The 19,370-nt window shown below is 43.6% G+C and overlaps 1 protein-coding gene across 6 annotated transcripts in view; it reads right to left on the reverse strand.

Annotated features, from left to right (window-relative positions):
* GALNT10 (polypeptide N-acetylgalactosaminyltransferase 10) overlaps window positions 1–19,370 on the reverse strand; it is a 225,326-nt gene that overhangs the window by 133,395 nt on the left and 72,561 nt on the right. The gene's annotated exons all lie outside the window — the stretch shown is intronic.

The following is a 19,370-nucleotide window of genomic DNA, read 5'->3' on the forward strand; positions in this document are numbered from 1 at the left end:
AAGAACCGCTTCGTTTTAATTTCTAATTCATCGCGAACCAAACCATCTGTGGCAGGCAGGATTCTAAGAATGCCTTCCAATCACCCTCATCCACTTACACTCCCCTCCCCTTTGAGTGTGGGTAGAACCTGGGAACGTGATGAGACATTACTCTACTGATTATGTTATGTGGCAAAAGGAGATTATCCAGCTCGACATAATCTAGCCACACAAAAAAGAAGAGTTTTCTCCATCTGGCAGTACAAGAAGTCAAAGTGACTCAAAGAGTGAGAAGAATTTGATGTGACATTGCTGGCTTTGAAGATCCAGGGGCCATGTGTGTGGTTTCTAGGAGCAGAGAGCAATCTCTGGCTGACAGCCAGCAAGGAAATGGGGACCCCAACCTACAACCACAAGGAAGTGAATCTGCCAACAAGCCGAACGAGCCTGGCAGTGATTCTTCCCCAGAGCCTCCAGACGAGAGCCCAGACTGGCGACACCCTGATTTCAGCCTTGTTAGACCCTGAGTAGAGAACCCGGTTGAGTAAACTTGGAGTCATGACCTATAAAACTTTGAGCCAACGAATGTGCATTGCTTTACTACAGTAAGCTTTAATAAAACAAGTTTGTGTTCATTGTTACACAGCAACAGAAAACAAATACATCCCCATATAGAGTGGTTGATTATATTTTCCAAAAGTGGCTGCAACAAAACCTTATGTCCCACATGTTCTTCTACAACCTTTCCACAAGCGCGTTACGAGATGGGATCTAGATCCCCTCCCTCTGAAGTCGGGTAGAACTTTGTGAATCCTTCAAGCAATGTGACTTCTGAGACTAGATCATAACAAGGCCATGCACTTCCACCCAGCTCCCTTAGGACACTGGCCAGTGGAACCCAGCCATGCTGCTCAGAAGAAGCATCCTCGTGGAAAGGTGACCAAGGCAGCAGCCTGCCAGCTCTATGAGTGAGCCATGCTGGAGGTGGATCCATGGGCCCCGGTGCAGCCACCCTGCAGGCACTGTGTGGAGCAGAGGTGACCTGAGCTGTCCACCCCTGCTCAAACTGTAGATCTGTGAGCAAATAAATAACAGTTGTTGTTTTAATCTACTAAGGGTTGGGGCGGTTTGTAGAGCAGCAATAGTAGCTTGAACGAGTACGCAGCTGGCGCCTGTAACTCACCACGAGTTTGACAACACGTGAACTGATCCATATCTATTCAACCAAGCACGTCCACTGAGCACGCACTTGGCTGTCGTGGCAAAGTCCAACTGCCATAAAAGTTTCTAAATGCTTGTCTTCAATTTCTGTGTTTATTCCACTGTGTACTGGCGCCATTCTGCAGTCTACACTTGGGGAGGCCTGGCTGTAAAAGATCTCTGGGCCACACCCATTCTTATTCTTTTCTACATCCTCCCAAATGCCTGGTAAAATTCCTGGAAATAGCAGGAATTCGGTAAAGGTTTATGGACTGAATAGAACATTCAAAGAAAGCCAAGGCTGGAAGCTCAACTCACTCATTTTATAGATGGTAATGTGGTGGTCCAGAGAGATGAAGGGATATACTCAGGGTCATGGGATGAAAAAGTGGCAGAGCCACAGAATTCCTGAAACCTTCTAGTGTAGGCTTTGCCAACTCAACTGCCTGCAGGTGAAGAGGGGTGGCCAGGTGTAAGATAATACAGAGGATGGAGGCTGGTGAAAAGTTGCCAAGTGATGGTCAGTGAAAACAGATGCTCAGTTTGTAAAAGAGTCTGGAAAATTCAAATTTCTGGAGACTATTTCTTGATTTTTAACATACTATCTGGATAAACAAATGTGTTTGCGCGCTAGATTTGGTCCAGCGGGCCACCAACTTGCAATTCCTGAGCACCTCTAATTTATAAGTAAGGAAACTGAGGTCCTGAGAGGTTAAAGATTTAACTAAGAATATAAGGGAAGAGATAGCAAGGCCATTTTCTGACTTGTCTAGGAACTTGGTGATGATGATGATTAGAATTACCGACATTTATTGAACACCTACCATGTGCACGGCACTATGGCAGGCACTTAGACCTATGATCTCATTTAATCCTTTTGACAGTCCTAGAAAGTAGGCACAAGTATTCCCCCTTTCTACAGATTCAACAAGAGACTCAGAGAAGCCAAGTAGTTCGCCAAAATCATAGTGTAAACAAGCAGTGGGTCTACATTCCTAACCACACTTTTACAAGGTGAATGAGTCTTCTCCCACCTCATACCATTTCACCGTCCCCTTAGCATCTGGCCTATCAAAGCCCCAGGTTCAGATTTACCTAGAAGAGCTGCAAAATCCACCTGTTAACATTTCTCTATCATGTCAACCCATCTAAGGGTGACCTGTTTGCTGTTCCCCAGAGTCTGAGTGACACTCAGCTGGTGCACAGCTCAGCCTTCCCAGGTGCTGACTCCCCAGAGGGGTAGGGGGCATCAGCAGCTATGCAGTGAAGCAGCAGCTTGTACCTCAGGGCTAGGACGCCCCAGCTTCTTTGCTAAACAGAAGGGAAGCATAGGATTGGGGAGGTGGGAGGGGCCTGAGAGAAATCATTTAGATCTGTTATTCCCAAACTGCATTCAATGGATCCCTTAGAGATGCAGCAAACAGGAGCTGGGGGCGGGGGACCCTGGGCAAGAAGGGATTAGATTTCTTCTTCATCCTACATTCATTAGGCTTCCAAGTAAGATTATATGACAAGTGTTCTACTGCTAAAATACAAGTTTGAAAACCAGTGATCTAAGCCAACCCTTCGCTGCATTTTTAAAAGACAAACCCCATAATTATAAAAATAATAAAGGCACATGGTGAAAGATTCAAAAACTCAAAAGGGTATACAATGAAAAATAAAAATCTCTTCCCACTTCCAACCCCTAGACCCACTCCCTAGAGAATAGCACTATTAATCATTTACTGAGTATTCCTTCCAGAATTTTTTTTTGAATTTTATATATTTTTTTATACAGCAGGTTCTTATTAGTCATCCATTTTTTACACATCAGTGTATACATGTCAATCCCAATCACCCAATTCATCCCACCACCATCCCCACCCCACCGCCGCTTTCCCCCCTTGGTGTCCATACGTTTGTTCTCTACATCGGTGTCTCTATTTCTGCCCTGCAAACCGGTTCATCTGTACCGTTTTTCTAGGTTCCACATATATGCGTTAATATACGATATTTGTTTTTCTCTTTCTGACTTACTTCACTCTGTATGACAGTCTATAGATTCATCCACGTCTCTAAACATGAGCCAATTTCATTCCTTTTTATGGCTGAGTAATATTCCATTGTGTATATGGACCACATCTTCTTTATCTGTTCATCTGTTGATGGGCATTTAGGTTGCTTCCATGGCCTGGCTATTGTAAATAGCACAGCAATGAACATTGTGGTGCATGTGTCTTCTTTTGTGTGTGTGTGTGTGTGTGTGTGTGTGTGTGTGTGTGTCTTCTTCAATTATGGTTTTCTCTGGGTCTATGCCCAGTAGTGGGATTGCTGGGTCATAGGGTAATTCTCTTTTTAGTTTTTTAAGGAATCCCCATACTGTTCTCCATAGTAGCTGTATCAATTTACATTCCCACCAACAGTGCAAGAGGGTTCCCTTTTCTCCACACCCTCTCCAGCATTTGTTGTTTGTAGATATTCTGATGATGCCCATTCTAACTGGTGTGAGGTGATACCACATTGTAGTTTTGATTTGCATTTCTCTAATAATTAGTGATGTTGAGCAGCTTTTCATGTGCTTCTTGGCCATCTGCATGTCCTCTTTGGAGACATGTCTATTGAGGTCTTCTGCCCATTTGTTGATTGGGTTGTTTGTTTAATATTGAGCTGCATGAGCTGTTTATATATTTTGGAGATTAATCCTTTGCCCATTGATTCATTTCCAAATATTTTTTCCCATTCTGAGGGTTGTCTTTTCAGCTTGCCTGTAGTTTCCCTTGATTTGCAGAAGCTTTGAAGTTTTATTAGGTCCCATTTGTTTATTTTTGTTTTCATTTCCATTACTCTAGGAGGTGGATCAGAAAAGATCTTGCTGTGATTTATGTCAAAGAGTGTTCTGCCTATGTTTTCCTCTAAGAGTTTTATAGTGTCCAGTCTTACATTTAGGTCTCTAATCCATTTTAAGTTTATTTTTGTGTATGGTGTTAGGGAGTGTTCTAATTTCATTCTTTTACATGTAGCTGTCCAGTTTTCCCAGCACCACTTATTGAAGAGACTGTCTTTTCTCCATTGTATATCCTTGCCTCCTTTGTCATAGATTAGTTGACCATAGGTGTGTGGGTTTACCTCTGGGTTTTCTATCCTGTTCTACTGATCTATATTTCTGTTTTTCTGCCAGTACCATACTGTCTTGATTACTGTAGCTTTCTAGTATAATCTGAAGTCAGAGAGTCTGATTTCTCCAGCTCCGTTTATTTCCCTCTAGACTGCTTTGGCTATTCAGGGTCTTTTGTGTCTCCATACAAATTTTAAGATTTTCTGTTCTAGTTATGTAAAAAATGCCATTGATAATTTGATAGAGATTGCATTGAATCTGTAGATTGCTTTGGGTAGTACAGTCATTTTCACAACATTGATTCTTCCAATCCAGGAACATGGTATATCTCTCCATCTGTTGGTATCATCTTTAATTTCTTTCCACAGTGTCTTATAGTTTTCTGCATACAGGTCTTTTGTCTCCCTAGGTAGGTTTATTCCTAGGTATTTTATTCTTTTTGTTGCAATGGCAAATGGGAGTGTTTCCTTAATTTCTCTTTCAGATTTTTCATCATTAGTGTATAGGAATGCAAGAGATTTCTGTGCATTAGTTTTGTATCCTGCTACTTTACCAAATTCATTGATTAGCTCTAGTAGTTTTCTGGTGGCATCTTTAGGATTCTCTATGTATAGTATCATGTCATCTGCAAACAGTGACAGTTTTACTTCTTCTTTCCAATTTGTATTCCTTTTATTTCTTTTTCTTCTCTGATTGCCATGGCTAGGACTTCCAAAACTGTTGAATAACAGTGGCGAGAGTGGACATCCTTGTCTTGCTCCTGATCTTAGAGGAAATGCTTTCAGTTTTTCACCATTGAGAATGATGTTTGCTGTGGGTTTGTCATATATGGTCTTTATTATGTTGAGGTAGGTTCCCTCTATGCCCATTTTCTGGAGAGTTTTTTTTATCATAAATGGGTGTTGAATTTTGTCAAAAGCTTTTTTCTGCATCTATTGAGATGATCATATGGTTTTTATTCTTTAACTTGTTAATATGGTGTATCACACTGATTGATTTGCGTATATTGAAGAATCCTTGCATCCCTGGGCTAAATCCCACTTGATCATGGTGTATGATCCTTTTAATGTGTTGTTGGATTCTGTTTGCTAGTATTTTGTTGAGGATTTTTGCATCTATATTCATCAGTGATATTGGTCTGTAATTTTCTTGTTTTGTAGTGTCTTTGTCTGGTTTTGGCATCAGAGTGAGGGTGGCCTCATAGAGTGAGTTTGGGAGTGTTCCTTCCTCTGCAATTTTTTGGAAGAGTTTGAGAAGGATGGATTTTAGCTCTTCTCTAAATGTTTGATAGAATTCACCTGTGAAGCCATCTGGTCCTGGATTTTTGTTTGTTGGAAGATTTTTAATCAGAGTTCCAATTTCATTAGTTGAGATTTGTCTGTTCATATTTTCTATTTCTTCTTGGTTCAGTCTTGGAAGGTTATACCTTTCTAAGAATTTGTCCATTTCTTCCAGGTTGCCCATTTTATTGGCATAGAGTTGCTTGTAGTAGTCTCTTAGGATGCTTTGTATTTCTGCGGTGTCTGTTGTAACTTCTTCTTTTTCATTTCTAATTTTACTGATATGAGTCCTCTCCCTCTTTTGCTTGATGAGTCTGGCTAATGGTTTATCAATTTTGTTTATCTTCTCAAAGAACCAGCTTTTAGTTTTATTGATCTTTGCTATTGTTTTCTTTGTTTCTATTTCATTTATTTCTGCTCCAATCTTTATGATTTCTTTCCTTCTGCTAACTTTGGGTTTTGTTTTTGTTTTTTTATGGTACGCGGGCCTCTCACTGTTGTGGCCTCTCCCATTGCTCCAGACGCGCAGGCCCAGCGGCCATGGCTTACGGGACTAGCCGCTCCGCGGCACGTGGGATCTTCCCAGACCAGGGCACGAACCCATGTCCACTGCATCGGCAGGCAGACTCCCAACCACTGCGCCACCAGGGAAGCCCTAACTTTGGGTTTTGCTTATTCTTCTTTCTCCAGTTCCTTTAGGTGTAAGGTTAGATTGTGTATTTGAGATTTTTCTTGTTTCTTCAGGTAGGCCTGTATAGCTATAAACTTCCCTCTTAGAACTGCTTTTGCTGCATCCCATAGGTTTTGGATCGTCATGTTTTCATTGTTATTTGTCTCTAGGTATTTTTTGATTTCCTCTTTGATTTCTTCAGTGATCTCTTGGTTATTTCGTAACGTGTTGTTCAGCCTCCTCGTGTTTGTGTTTTTTATGTTTTTTTCCCTGTAACTGATTTCAAATCTCATAGCATTGTGGTCAGAAAAGATGCTTGGTATGACTTCAATTTTCTTAAATTTACTGAGGCTTGATTTGTGATCCAAGATGTGATCTATCCTGGAGAATGTTCTGTGCGCACTTGAGAAGAAAGTGTAATCTGCTGTTTTGGGATGGAATGTCCTATAAATATCAATTAAATCTATCTGGTCTATTGTGTCATTTATAGCTTGTGTATCCTTGTCAATTATCTGTTTGGATGATCTGTCCACTGGTGCAAGTGAGGTGTTAAGGTCCCCTACTATTATTTTGTTACTGTCGATTTCCTCTTTTATAGCTGTTAGCAGTTGCCTTATGTATTGAGGTGCTCCTATGTTGGGTGCGTATATATTTATAATTGTTATATCTTCTCCTTGGATTGATCCCTTGATCTTTATGTAGTGTCCTTCCTTGTCTCTTGTAACATTCTTTATTTTAAAGTCTCTTTTATCTGATATGAGTATTGCTACTCCATCTTTCTTTTGGTTTCCACTTGCATGGAATATCTTTTTCCATCCTCTCACTTTAGGTCTGAATATGTCCGTAGGCCTGAAGTGGATCTCTTGTAGACATCATATATATGGGTCTTGTTTGTATCCATTCAGCAAGCCTGTGTCTTTTGGTTGGAGCATTTAATCCATTCACATTTAAGCTAATTATCAATATGTACGTTCCTATGACCATTTTCTTAATTGTTTTGGGTTTGTTTTTGTAGGTCCTTTTCTTCTCTTGTGTTTCCCACTTAGAGAAGTTCCTTTAGCATTTGTTGTAAAGCTGGTTTGGTGGTGCTGAATTCTCTTAGCTTTTGCTTGTCTGTAAAGCTTTTGATTTCTCCATCGAATCTGAATGAGATCCTTGATGGGTAGAGTAATCTTGGTTGTAGGGTCTTCCCTTTCATCACTTTAAGTATATCATGCCACTCCCTTCTGGCTTATAGAGTTTCTGCTGAGAAATCAGCTGTTAACCTTATGGGAGTTCCCTTGTATGTTATTTGTCATTTTTCCCTTGTTGCTTTCAATAATTCTTCTTTGTCTTTAATTTTTGCCAATTTGATTACTATGTGTCTCGGCGCATTTCTCCTTGGGTTTATCCTGTATGGGACTCTCTGTGGTTCCTGGACTTAGGTGGCTATTTCCTTTCCCACGTTAGGGAAGTTTTCGACTATAATCTCTTCAAATATTTTTTCAGGTACTTTCTCTCTTCTCCTTCTGGGACCCCTATAATGCGAATGTTGTTGCATTTAATGTTGTCCCAGAGGTCTCTTAGGCTGTCTTCATTTCTTTTCATTCTTTTTTCTTTACTCTGTTCCGCAGCAGTGAATTCCACCATTCTGTGTTCCGGGTCACTTATCCGTTCTTCTGCCTCAGTTATTCTGCTATTGATTCCTTCTAGTGTAGTTTTCATTTCAGTTATTGTGTTGTTCACCTCTGTTTGTTCTTTAGTTCTTCTAGATCTTTGTTAAACATTTCTTGCATCTTCTCAATCTTTGCCTCCATTCTTTTTCCGAGGTCCTGGATCATCTTCACTATCATTATTCTGACTTCTTTTTCTGGAAGGTTCCCTATCTCCACTTTGTTTAGTTGTTTTTCTGGGGTTTTATCTTGTTCCGTCATCTGGTACATAGCCCTCTGCCTTTTCATCTTTTCTATCTTTCTGTGAATGTGGTTTTTGTTCCACAGGCTGCAGGATTGTAGTTCTTCTTGCTTCTGCTGTCTGCCCTCTCCCTTCCAGAATTTTTAATAAGGAAACTGAGCCGCTGAGGTTGGCTTGTCTGAGAGTATTCATCCAGGGCTATCCTGGACATTAAGCTCCTGGCATTTCTCTGTTCCTTTGTAACTTGCAAAAGTATTAAATGTTTCCCCAAATTGCAAACTCTCTCCCTAAACCACCTGCAGCTTCAGAAACCATACATTATGCATCTTCTGCCCTCATTCACTGAACAGGAAAATTTCATGTCTTTTTCTTGTGACTATTTCCCCACGGTCTTTGTTTCACATGATGGAGAAATAACCAGAATCACGTTTTCAACTGGCCAGTGTTCAAGCCTAAAAAAGTGCATGTTCAGCAAGCCGTTGGGGCTACTGGACTGGAACTCAGGCTTGAATGGAAGTCCTAAAAGGGGCAACATCTCCATATCCTCAGCCTCAAGAGTTCTGTCAAGAGCCTCACTGCCTATCTGGGTACACTGCGGACCTCTCCACTGGTCTCCTGGCCCTCAGGCAGGCGCCCACATTTCCCAACCTTCCTATCTGCTTCCTGTGCCTCAGTGTTTCCCCTGGCAATGCCCATCTGTGGCCCCCTTTCCTATCTGCCTCCCATCCTGGACTCATCTCCAAGCTGAGCCCATTTCCTTCCCGATAGTAAAGAGTGTATTGGAAGACAGAGCACTCAGAGCCTCTTTCTCTCCTAGAGAAGACCCAGAGGGCCAATGTTTATTGGGCTTCCTATGTGCCAGGCTATGCTAGGCAATTTACAAGTCTTATTTTCACAACAAGCCTGGAAGGTGACACTATTATCATCATCCCATTTTACACATGAGGAAACTAATTAGGAAGTGGCAGCTGGGATAGGGACACGGAGCTGGCTAACCCAAAGCTCAGGAGGGACTTCTTCAAGTTCCTAAAGCTGGGAGTTGCCTTTGACCCTGAGGCCTCTGACATCACGTCTGCCCAATACACTGCCCACATCATGTTCCTGAAGGGGATACAACACCCACGGCAACTCTGGCAGACTACCAGCAATTCCCCTCTCCCTGTTATCCAACAGCCTAGCTCCTTCTCAAGGCTCCTGAAGTGGACTCTGAGCATGAGAGAAGTCCATGGACCTGTGAAGAAACTGATCCCACTTGACTTGCCAGTGGAGGTGCAGACCCTTGCTGTTGCCTAGTTACCCATCTGGAGCTTAAGCCACTGCCGATCACGCCCCTATTTACCTTCATTAATCAGATTGGTATGGCTCCCTCTGGAGTGGGGCTCAGCCCTCCCTGTGCCCCTGGGATAAACAAGGAGGTTGGGAGACCCTTCTTGATGAAATGACTGAAGTACTGTGGGGCAGGCAGCCCTGGAGGCCAGTGTGGATGGGAAGACGGCCACAGAGGGGCCACTGGGAACCAGGGTGGGAAAAGAGAGGCTGGCTGTGGACGGCATTCACTTGCCAAGAAATTTCAGCTATCACTCAGAAGGCAGAAACACGCTGCCAGGCAGGGCATAATTATAAGATGTATATTCGGGCTATTCAAAAGGAAGGCGTGACATATATGTGGAACCTAGAAAAATAGTACAGATGAACCGGTTTGGAGGGCAGAAACAGAGACACAGATGTAGAGAAGAAACGTTTGGACACCAAGGGGGGAAAGTGGCAGGGGTGGTGGTGGTGGGATGAATTGGGAGAGTAGGATTGACATGTATACACTGATGTGTAAAAAATGGATGACTAATAAGAACCTGCTGTATAAAAAAATGAATGAAATAAAATTCAAAAATTCAAAAAAAAAAAGAAAAAGAAAAGAAAGGCGTGAGACCTGAGAAAATAGCTGTCTCAGATGGGAAGGTCCCCATTTCATTTCTCATACTTTTAAAAATTACACGAGAAGGAGGCAGAGTGGGTGGGGCAGTCTCTCTGTCTTCACCCCACAGAGGGCTGGTTTTCTAAGAACACGCTCTGTCGGCTGACCTGAATGTGCCGTGGACCCTACCTGCATCTCTGGCTTTCAACTCTTCCTTCCCTCTCTTGGTGTGGGTTTTAGTTTCCTAAAGGAGTCACAGATGACTGGACATGTGGCACTTATGGGGTCAGTGTCTGAAATATATCAGGGCTCAAAGAATGCAAAGTTTATAGATGGATTAACTTGAGCTTCCTCGCCAGACAGACATAGACACAAGACAGACAGACAGACACACCCATACATGCCCTTGGACTTGGAAAGCCTGAATGTAGCAAAATTATCCAAAGAAACCCATGACTCCATCGTTAACCCCACACGAAGTACTATCTACGTTACATACAGCCCCGCCCTCATTTACAGGATTTAAACATTTGTCCAGGCTACTGTTTCTCCAATCAAGTCCACTTTCTCTCTCTCCTCTCTCTCTCTCTTCTTTTTTAAGACACAGAGTGAGCAACAACAAGCTCCTCCCAGAAGCTTAATCCCAACTGGTCACTTCTTGATGCAGGAGCTGTGATTTCACATGGGACCCTTAATGATGAGGCCTCAGTTTCTTCACCTGTAAAGCAGGGAGGGTAACAGCCGCCCACGCTACTCCATCAGCATAAGGAGGCTCAAAGGAGACCACGGACACGAAAGCATTTTGTGACTATGAAGGGCCACATGTGTGGAAGCAGTCCTCACCATCTTCTGAGCTGGGTCACCCACGAAACCAGTGCAGAAGTTGCTCTGCCCATCCACTTCTTATCTGTAAAAAGCCTGCTGAGTCATCCTCCAGTCTGGCCCTTCCCTTGTTCTTCAGCAGAATGATGCTGAGTTCAGGTAACTCTATAACTGGTTATCCAGTCCCACAACTAGACCGGAGCTAGATAAAAGTCTGGCATGAGGAATACAAACTGTCCTGTTCCAACTTCAGGATTCACCACAGGAAATAGATGAGTGGATAAAGGCCAAAAGACATGAAACACAAGTTTTACTAGGCAGCAGAGCTTCTGGGGGCTCCAGTTTTGAACCAGATAAACGACAAGACCCCCCAGATAAAGTGTCAAATATGTTCTGAGAGTTGGGATCACTTGATCCCCACCAGGAGTCTCAGCCAGGACACCTGGATTTGGGGATCAATCTGCCCCTGGAAGGAGAAAGAGGAGGATTGCTGGGCTCCAGATCTGGGGACTCAGCATCCTCATGTTGGTCAGGTACTTGGACTTCGTACACTAGTTTCAGAGCCCAGACTTCTTCTTCCTTCAGACAAGGGCCCATCTTCATCTGGGTTGTCTCCCTTGGGTCTTCTGACCCAGAGCCCAGTTCCCCCTGCCCTCTGCCAGTCCAGCCCTGAGCTCCCTCCCAGACTCTCTAAGGCAGACGTCGTGTTTGCTTTCACCTTGCCAGCCTCTCTCCCTGGTACCGGTGTCCTCCCACCAGCCTGCATCCACCACTGTCACGGGGCTGGAGGCGGCCTGGCGCGGGCTGTGGAAGCCTACCCGGTTCAGCCTGTAGAGTCTGCTGGTCCTGGCCACATCCAGCTTGGCCTTGCTCCAGTTCTCACAGTGTCACATTTCTGTCCTGGATGCTGGCTGCTTTTAGTGCCCTTTCAATCCCACCTAGAGGAGGAAGCACATCCTAATGGACCAAGTGGCTCTGGCATATTACAGATCCTGCTCTCAGACCGCCAAACAGATCGATAGGCTTGTTGGCTTTTTAAAATTATGTATTCACAGAATCCTGTAAGAGAGCTAACATTGTTGGGACGTAGGATAAAAGTTCCCAGAAAGGAACAATAATAGCTAACATTTATTGAGTTTAATAGTTTTTAAGCCCCTGCTTAAAAACCTTCAGTGGCTTCCCACGCCTCTTAAGATGAAACCAAACTCCTTAACAGCCGTATGAGGTTCTACACAGCCTGGCCTCTGCCCACCTCTCCAGTCCCTCCTCCACATGCTTCCCTGGGTCTCAGAGATCCAGTCACTTTCCTAAGTTCCTCGAAGGTACCTCCCCATTTTTCCTACCATGAGACCTTTGCATGTGCTATTTCCTCCAGGACACCTGTCACACCCTGTTCCTGCTCCACCAAACAAACTTCACATTTCAGCTCAGATGCCATTTTGTCTAGGAAGTCTTCCCTGACTTCTCAGCCTAGGTTTCTGGCAAACACCGCACGGTCCTATCCTTCAGAGCAATAAGTTAGTAAGGAAACCTTCATTTAGGGTGATTATTTAATTCATGCATATCTGTGCCTGGGCTATAAGCTCCATGAGGGCAGGAGCTCACTGTACACCTGGCTTGCTAACACCTAGCACAGCAGCAGACATACAGAGGTGCTCAATAAATGTTAGTGGGATAAACAGAATGAGTGGATGGATGATGGCTGCATACTATGTGCTAGTCTCTGGAATGATTCCCTCTCAATGCATTACCTCATTTTATCCTCAAAACAACCCTAGCAGGTGGGTGCAAGTATGATCTGCAAGTTGCAGACAGTAGCCAGGATTTTACAAGGGTTTAGTAACTTGCCCAAAGCCAAAGATGTAGCAAGTGGTAAACCCAGGTGTGTAGGTCCCCAAGGCTTGTACTCTTTGCTTTGTGCAAGTTGATCCCCATCCAGGCAGTAGAGGACATCTCCAACAGTTATTTGCTCCCTTTGTTTTAGAGTACAAACTCTGCCAGTGGGGTGGACACAGAGGAAGAGAGAGTTTTCTTCTCTCCACATGCCTGGATCTGAGCCACAAAAAGATGAGAGCACCTCAGATTCTTTATATTTTCCCAAATGAATTTTAGCCAAGTTCCCTGAGAGCCTCTCAATAATTCCACCTCCCCCCGACTTCCCTCTCTCTTCTGGACGCTCTTGAGACCAAGGCTGGAGTATAACTTGTGAGTGAGAAATAAATCTCTGTGCGGTTACGACACTGATGTTTCAGGGTTGATCTGTTATATCACCTAACATTACCAGTAAGAATGCACGTCCAAAATCACACATCAACATGCTTCCTTGAGTAGATTTTCCTGAATGGAATTGCTACTGGAATATGCAAGCTATTGGCCGAACTTGTCTGCTCTATCATCTCTTCCCCAGAGATGCTGTCATCTGGTACTCCCTAATTCCAATGTGATGTTTAAGTGAAACCAACCCTCTCGTAAGCAGTAAAGTGCTTGGACCTTGCTTGGTCAGCCTTTTCAGCCCCTCTGGGAGTGTAGGCTTGTATGCAGGCTCGTAGGAGTCTGAAGCTCCAGGAGTGGGGTGGCCCTGTAACACTATAGTGTTCGGTGGACTGCAGTGTGAATGGACTGTACTGTTCCCAACATCTGAAATGACCTCATGGGCAAACTCCTCAGGAGAAACCTGTTCCCTCACAAGGTGCTTGGTTAACTTCGCTTTGGTGATGAGGTCTGCTAATTGCATTATTGCATGTACCATTTGACCTTACTAATAACTGCTCAAGCTGCAAACTTACTACAAAAGTCACCATGTTATAAGCAATTATTTGGCTCTGTGCAAAAATGTTAATTTCATGCTTTGTAAACACATCTCTTGTAAAAGACCAACCTGCCTATAAAAATTGCTTTTGACATCCCCAAGATAACCTTTAGGGGAACGAAAAGGGGGAAAACAAGAGGGATATTCTCTTAGTTCGTGTCTACAACCTTCCTTCTCATGAGCCTTTTTTTTTTTCTAATGACAAAAGAGAAGTGTTGACAGGAAGGTTCACCAAAGAGGTAGAGAAATACTCAAATCAATGAAGACTAACTTCTGAGGATGCTAAAGTCCTTGCAGGTTCATTGTGCACTTTCAATTAGGTGGAAGGAGTTTGGGAAGCCTGGGAAAGTCACATGCTACAGGCTGACTGACCTTAGCATCTTAGAGTTAGAGGGCCCTGAGCAATGGTCTGAACAGCTCATTCTGCTGGCGAGGAGAAGGAGGCCCAGAGACGTGATGTCCTGCCAGGCTCCCACCGAGGTCAATGCAGGGGTCAAAAATCCAAGCCCAGGCCCCTGACTCCCTGGTAGTGTGCGCTCCAGCAAGACGTGGCCCTAGGGCAGAGAGAAAATCTAAAGAGTTTTTTTTATAGTTAAGGATAGTGGCTCCAATCTTTCTCTTCCCCAGTGATTTCTTACAGTGCTGTGTGTTCCCTGACATACCCCCAAGAAGCCAGCTGAAGGAGCAGACGGCACAGTTCAATTCAAGAAGCATTTCCTCAACAGCTACTAGCTGTGCTTCCCAAACAGCGACTTGACTTTGTCTTAAATATTCATCTTGCGTCTCAAACCTTACTTTCCACTCTATAATATGGATGTCTTATTTTAACTTTATTTTAATATAAGATTATTGTGTTTCTGTCCTCTCTTCTCCAAAGAGTGTGAGTAAACCTGATGCTTCTGGAAGGCATGCCTTGTTTCTCCAACGTAAACTCACTGTATGGAAGCCCATACACAGGCAAAGATCCAATTAACTACAATGTTAGTGGGTGTCGATATCTACAGTGGACCGAAAGGCCAGGCAAAGGGCTGTGGGGATACAAGCAAAGGGGACATTGATTACAACTTGGAGCAAGGTTCTTCAGACGGATGAATACGTTGTTGTTGTTGTTTTTTAAAATGATAGTCCTTAAATTTATGTTCCCTGCTTGTAGATTTTTTGTGTTTGTTTTTTGACTGTAGATTATTTGAAAAAGAGAAAAGTACACACACAAAAAAATTTAAACCCCCTATAGGAAACTCAGTAAAGGGTATACCAGATCTCTTTGAAATATTTTTACAGCTGCCTGTGAAATCTACAATTATCTCAAAATTTAAAAAAATTAATTAAAAAAATCCTTCATAATCCCACCAGCCAATAAGAACCACCGTTAATAATTTTGTGGATACCCTTTTTATCTTGTTTCAATGCATGTGTCTGAAATCTGAAGACCTAATTGGAGGTCTGGAACCTGCTTTCTTCACCTATCATTGTGTCAAGAGAAATGTCCTGTTATTAAAAGTTCTTTGAAAGTGTTTTCAAAGGGTACATTATATTCTAATACATGGATGAATCATATCCCTTGCTGCTGGACGTTTAATTGCTTCCAATTTTCTACTATTAAAATTTTCTCATGTTATATGTATTTTACTACAACAAAAAACTATTTTCAGTTTCAATAAACATCCTCTACATCTCACATTTCTGATTACCTCCTCAGGCTGGACTCCCAAAAGGAAAATTCCCAGATCATTTTTTTAAGGTTCTTGTTGCACAATAACAAAGTTCTTCCCTGATGGGAATGGAGGGAGGTGGGCAACATTTTTTTTTTTTTTCCAGAAATAAGGTTGAAAAATTTCTCAAGAGGTAAACTCCAGGGGACTTCAAAGTGCCTTATTGGTGATTCTCAAATGCAGGGCCATCTGGGAGCTGAGTACGAGGGTCCAGGAAACCCACAAACCCACCTGCGTGCAAAGTGGGGTGGGTGCCTCAAACAGCTGTCATGCTTTCCTCACATCTCAATGCAAAATGGTCTTTGAAGAGAGATGCACCAAACCAGGACATATGAGACCGTCTTTTGTAAAAGGAGGTTGTTCACTCTTCTCCTAGGAGGGTAATAACTTGGGAAATATACATAAACCATTGCTGCTAGGATATAAACAGCATGAAATTATCCCAACTTGGAGCCATTAAAGATGCACATTGTGAATTTAGAATCAAAACACTCTATAAATTCATAGCAAATCTGCACGTTGAAAAATCAGCTTGCACACTGTAAAAGCAGTTGTTGGTTTAAAGGCTCTTTTTTGCAAGCGCTCTTGACTATATTTGCTGGATGGGCACGAGGTGTGAGGGTGGTGGGTTTTGCTTGGGGAAGGCCTTGGAGGCATCAGGAAAACGAGGCAGCTCCAAGGTCCCTGCCAGGTCTGACGTTCTCGATGACTGGTTTTACCATTTGTTCTGGAAGGGATGAATCTAAAGACTGCCTGAGACCCTGCTGATTGTTTTCATACTTGGGGGACTGGGACAAGAAACAAAAGACTTGACAAGATTTCGTATATCGTTCCCTAAATTTAAGTATTGCCAACGAGGGAAGAACATGTCAGGTTTAGAAAACTCACTGAGAACTCCTTCTCTCGAGAAATAATGCTTGCTGGTGATTTAGCATCTCCCATGGAGAGAGAGAAGAAACTCTGCTTCACTTCGGAATGAGGTCAGGGAGGGAGCTGTGAGCAGAGGCCCCCTTGGCCGTCTCTCCGGCCCACCGGAGGGCAGAAGAAAGCCTCTTCTTTTCACAGTCAACACGTGGGCCCGTAGCATTTGGCTAAGTGTCCCTACGAACAGCCGAGTGGGGGTCTGTACTGCTCAGAAATGGAATTCATTTCCCCCGAGGAAGGCTGAGACAAGTGTTTGTTTAGCCTCATCCTAGACAGAGACTAAAGGGTCAAGGGGGACAGCCCAAAGGCCTTCTGACTTACCTCTGTCCCTTAGAATCCTAACATTTCCACCTCCCTTCCTTTTAAAAATATTGTCAACCTATTCATTTGAACAATGTCAACAGAAAAGTTGTAAGAATTAGTAAAAAGAACACCAGTACACCCTTCACTTATGTTTACCAATTATTAATATTTTACCACATTTGCTCACCAACCATTTACGCATTTTTTGCTGAATTATGTGAAAGTAAACTGCAGATGTCACGACACTTGACCACTAAGTACTTCAGCATGCAATCTCTCAAGCAAAAGAATATTCTCACATAACCACAGTTCCACCGCCACACTGATATAAACTATGGTCTCACATACACTCTACATTCAAATTTCCCCATTGTCCCCCAATTTCTTTTAATTTATTTTTTACAGACACATAATTCATATAACAGAAAATTCACACTTTTAAAGTGTACAGTTCAGTGGGTTTTAATATTCTCACAAAGTTGTGCCATCTTTACCACTATCTAATTCTAGATCATTTTCATCACCCCAAAAAGAAACTCTGTACCGTTATCGGTCCCTCTCTATCTCTCCCTCCCTATCGGCCCTTAGACCACTAATCTATGTCCCATCTCTATGGACTTGCCTATTCTGGACATTTTATATACATGGACTCATATAATAAGTGGCCTTTTGTGTCTGACTTCTTTCAGTTAGCATAAAGGTGTAGCATGGCTCAGTAGTTCATTCCTTTTTACAGCCGAGTAATATTCCATAGTAAGGACACACCAAATTTTGTACATCCATTCATAATTTGACAGGCATGTGAGTTGTTTCCACCTTTTGTCTACTATGAATAATGCTGCTATGAACATTCATGTACAAGTTTTTGTGTGAACATATGTTTCATTTCTTTTAGGTATATATCTGGGAGAGGAATTGCCGGGTCATATGGTAACTCTATGTTTAACTTTTGGAGGAACTGCAGACTACTTTCCAAAGCAGCTGTACCATTTTAGTCTCACCAGCATTGAATAAAAGTTCTAATTTCTCTACATCCTCACCAACACTTGCCATTGTCTGTCTCCAAACCGCTTGTATAGGTATCTTTTTCTCAAACCAAGATAGAATCACGGTTTTGCATCGTATTTACTTCCCATGTCATTTTCATTTTCTTGAATCTGGGCCAATTCCCCAACCTCCTTTTGCCTTTCCCAGTGTTAACACTAAAATAAAAGAATAAAAACAGAGCCTAGTCCAGAGAAGGCCTTCATCCCTGATTCTGGTGGATCCCACTGCACCTGTCTCTTACCCATTGCACTGACAGCCTGGGGCGCTGAGCATGCAGCCTTCGGGGAGGTAACCACCCCAGCCTGTTAAGACTTCTGGCTGGGAGCCCAGCTCAGTGCCAAGCAGAATGATCTGATGCCTCTTAACTGGGAAATGTTTCTGTTCGGCATCAACAAGGAGCTCAAGGAAAGGGCAGCAAGTCAGGCTGAGGTGGAGGACGGCGCATCTTCGGGGCCCTGGGGGATCTGGGACACCTGCACAGCTGGGCTGCCTCGAGTTTTGAAGTTAACTGGGGCTGCTGAACCACAACAGGGGCTGGCTCTAGAGAGGGACACCCACAAGCCCCACCACAGTAATGAGCTCTGACATGCTGCACATCACAGACTAGCCAATTAAATACTCCACAGCTTCTCCAGCAGGAGTGAAGACTTGGAGCACTGAGCTGAGGGGAAGGAATCAGGGAACCTGGGACCAGGTCTTGGCTTAGCTTCGGAATCCCTGCACGATGCAGGCAGGTAAATCAACCTGTCTGGGGCCCTCCCTAATCTATACGGTGGGAGGAGAAGAACACATGTGAGGTGTCTTTCATCTCTAGGAGCTAAATGCAATCCAGCTACAGCCTGTGCTGTCACACTACCACCAGTAACTCACATGAACTATCTCTTCACATTTCTGTAGCATGTCTTGGCTCTTCCAGGTATGTTATCTTACTTGTCCCCGTAGAGGGTAGAAGGGGGTCAAGTTATCCCCATTTTGCAGATGCAGGCTCACAGATCTGGGGTGACCTCATTCATTCTTGAACAATAATCACGAGGGGTCCACCACGTGCCAGGTGCCATGTCGGGCACTGGGGGCACCACAGCGAGCCAGGTAGGGGGTAATCTCCCATCCTGAGCTTTCAATTGTGCAGGAGAGACAAACAATTAAATAAGCAACAACAAAATGTGAACACTGCTAAGCTGAGGGAACCGCAGAGTCCACGCAGGGCCCCTAACCTGGGCTTGTGATTTGCCTCAGGTGTTGTTCACAGAGGGCATGACTCTGAGTCCAGGGCTTTCTGGTCTACCAAGGTGGAGGAAGCCACATGTCTCACGTTGGAAGAATAAAACTCTTGCCAGGGCCCTACTTGGCCTGTGGGAGAAGGGCAACAGAACACTTTTTCCCTAGGCACTGAACACAGAGCTGAGGAATGGGCGAACTCCGGTGCCCAAGGGCCTCAACTCCTGAAGAGCCCAGAGGTCAGGGATTTTAGGTTCTGAGTAAACTCCCTGAGGTCTTTGACTGCACCAGCAGCATGTGACGCTGCCGGACAGCGCCAAGAGCCAGGTCCTTCTCCTTCTGGGCCTTCGTTTCCCAGGTCCCCAACTTGTGACATGCACAGGTTGAACTAATGCTTGCTCTTTAGGGCAAATCTATTAGGACCCTTCAAAACTTCATCTCTTCCTTTTTTCCATCAAAAACCAAAGACAAGGCATGAGTTGGTGTGTTTCAATGGTGCCTCAT

Source organism: Aethalodelphis obliquidens, unplaced genomic scaffold (assembly GCF_003676395.1).
Source record: "Aethalodelphis obliquidens isolate GAN/ISIS:26980383/991018 unplaced genomic scaffold, ASM367639v1 scaffold45, whole genome shotgun sequence".
NCBI lineage: Eukaryota > Metazoa > Chordata > Mammalia > Artiodactyla > Delphinidae > Aethalodelphis > Aethalodelphis obliquidens.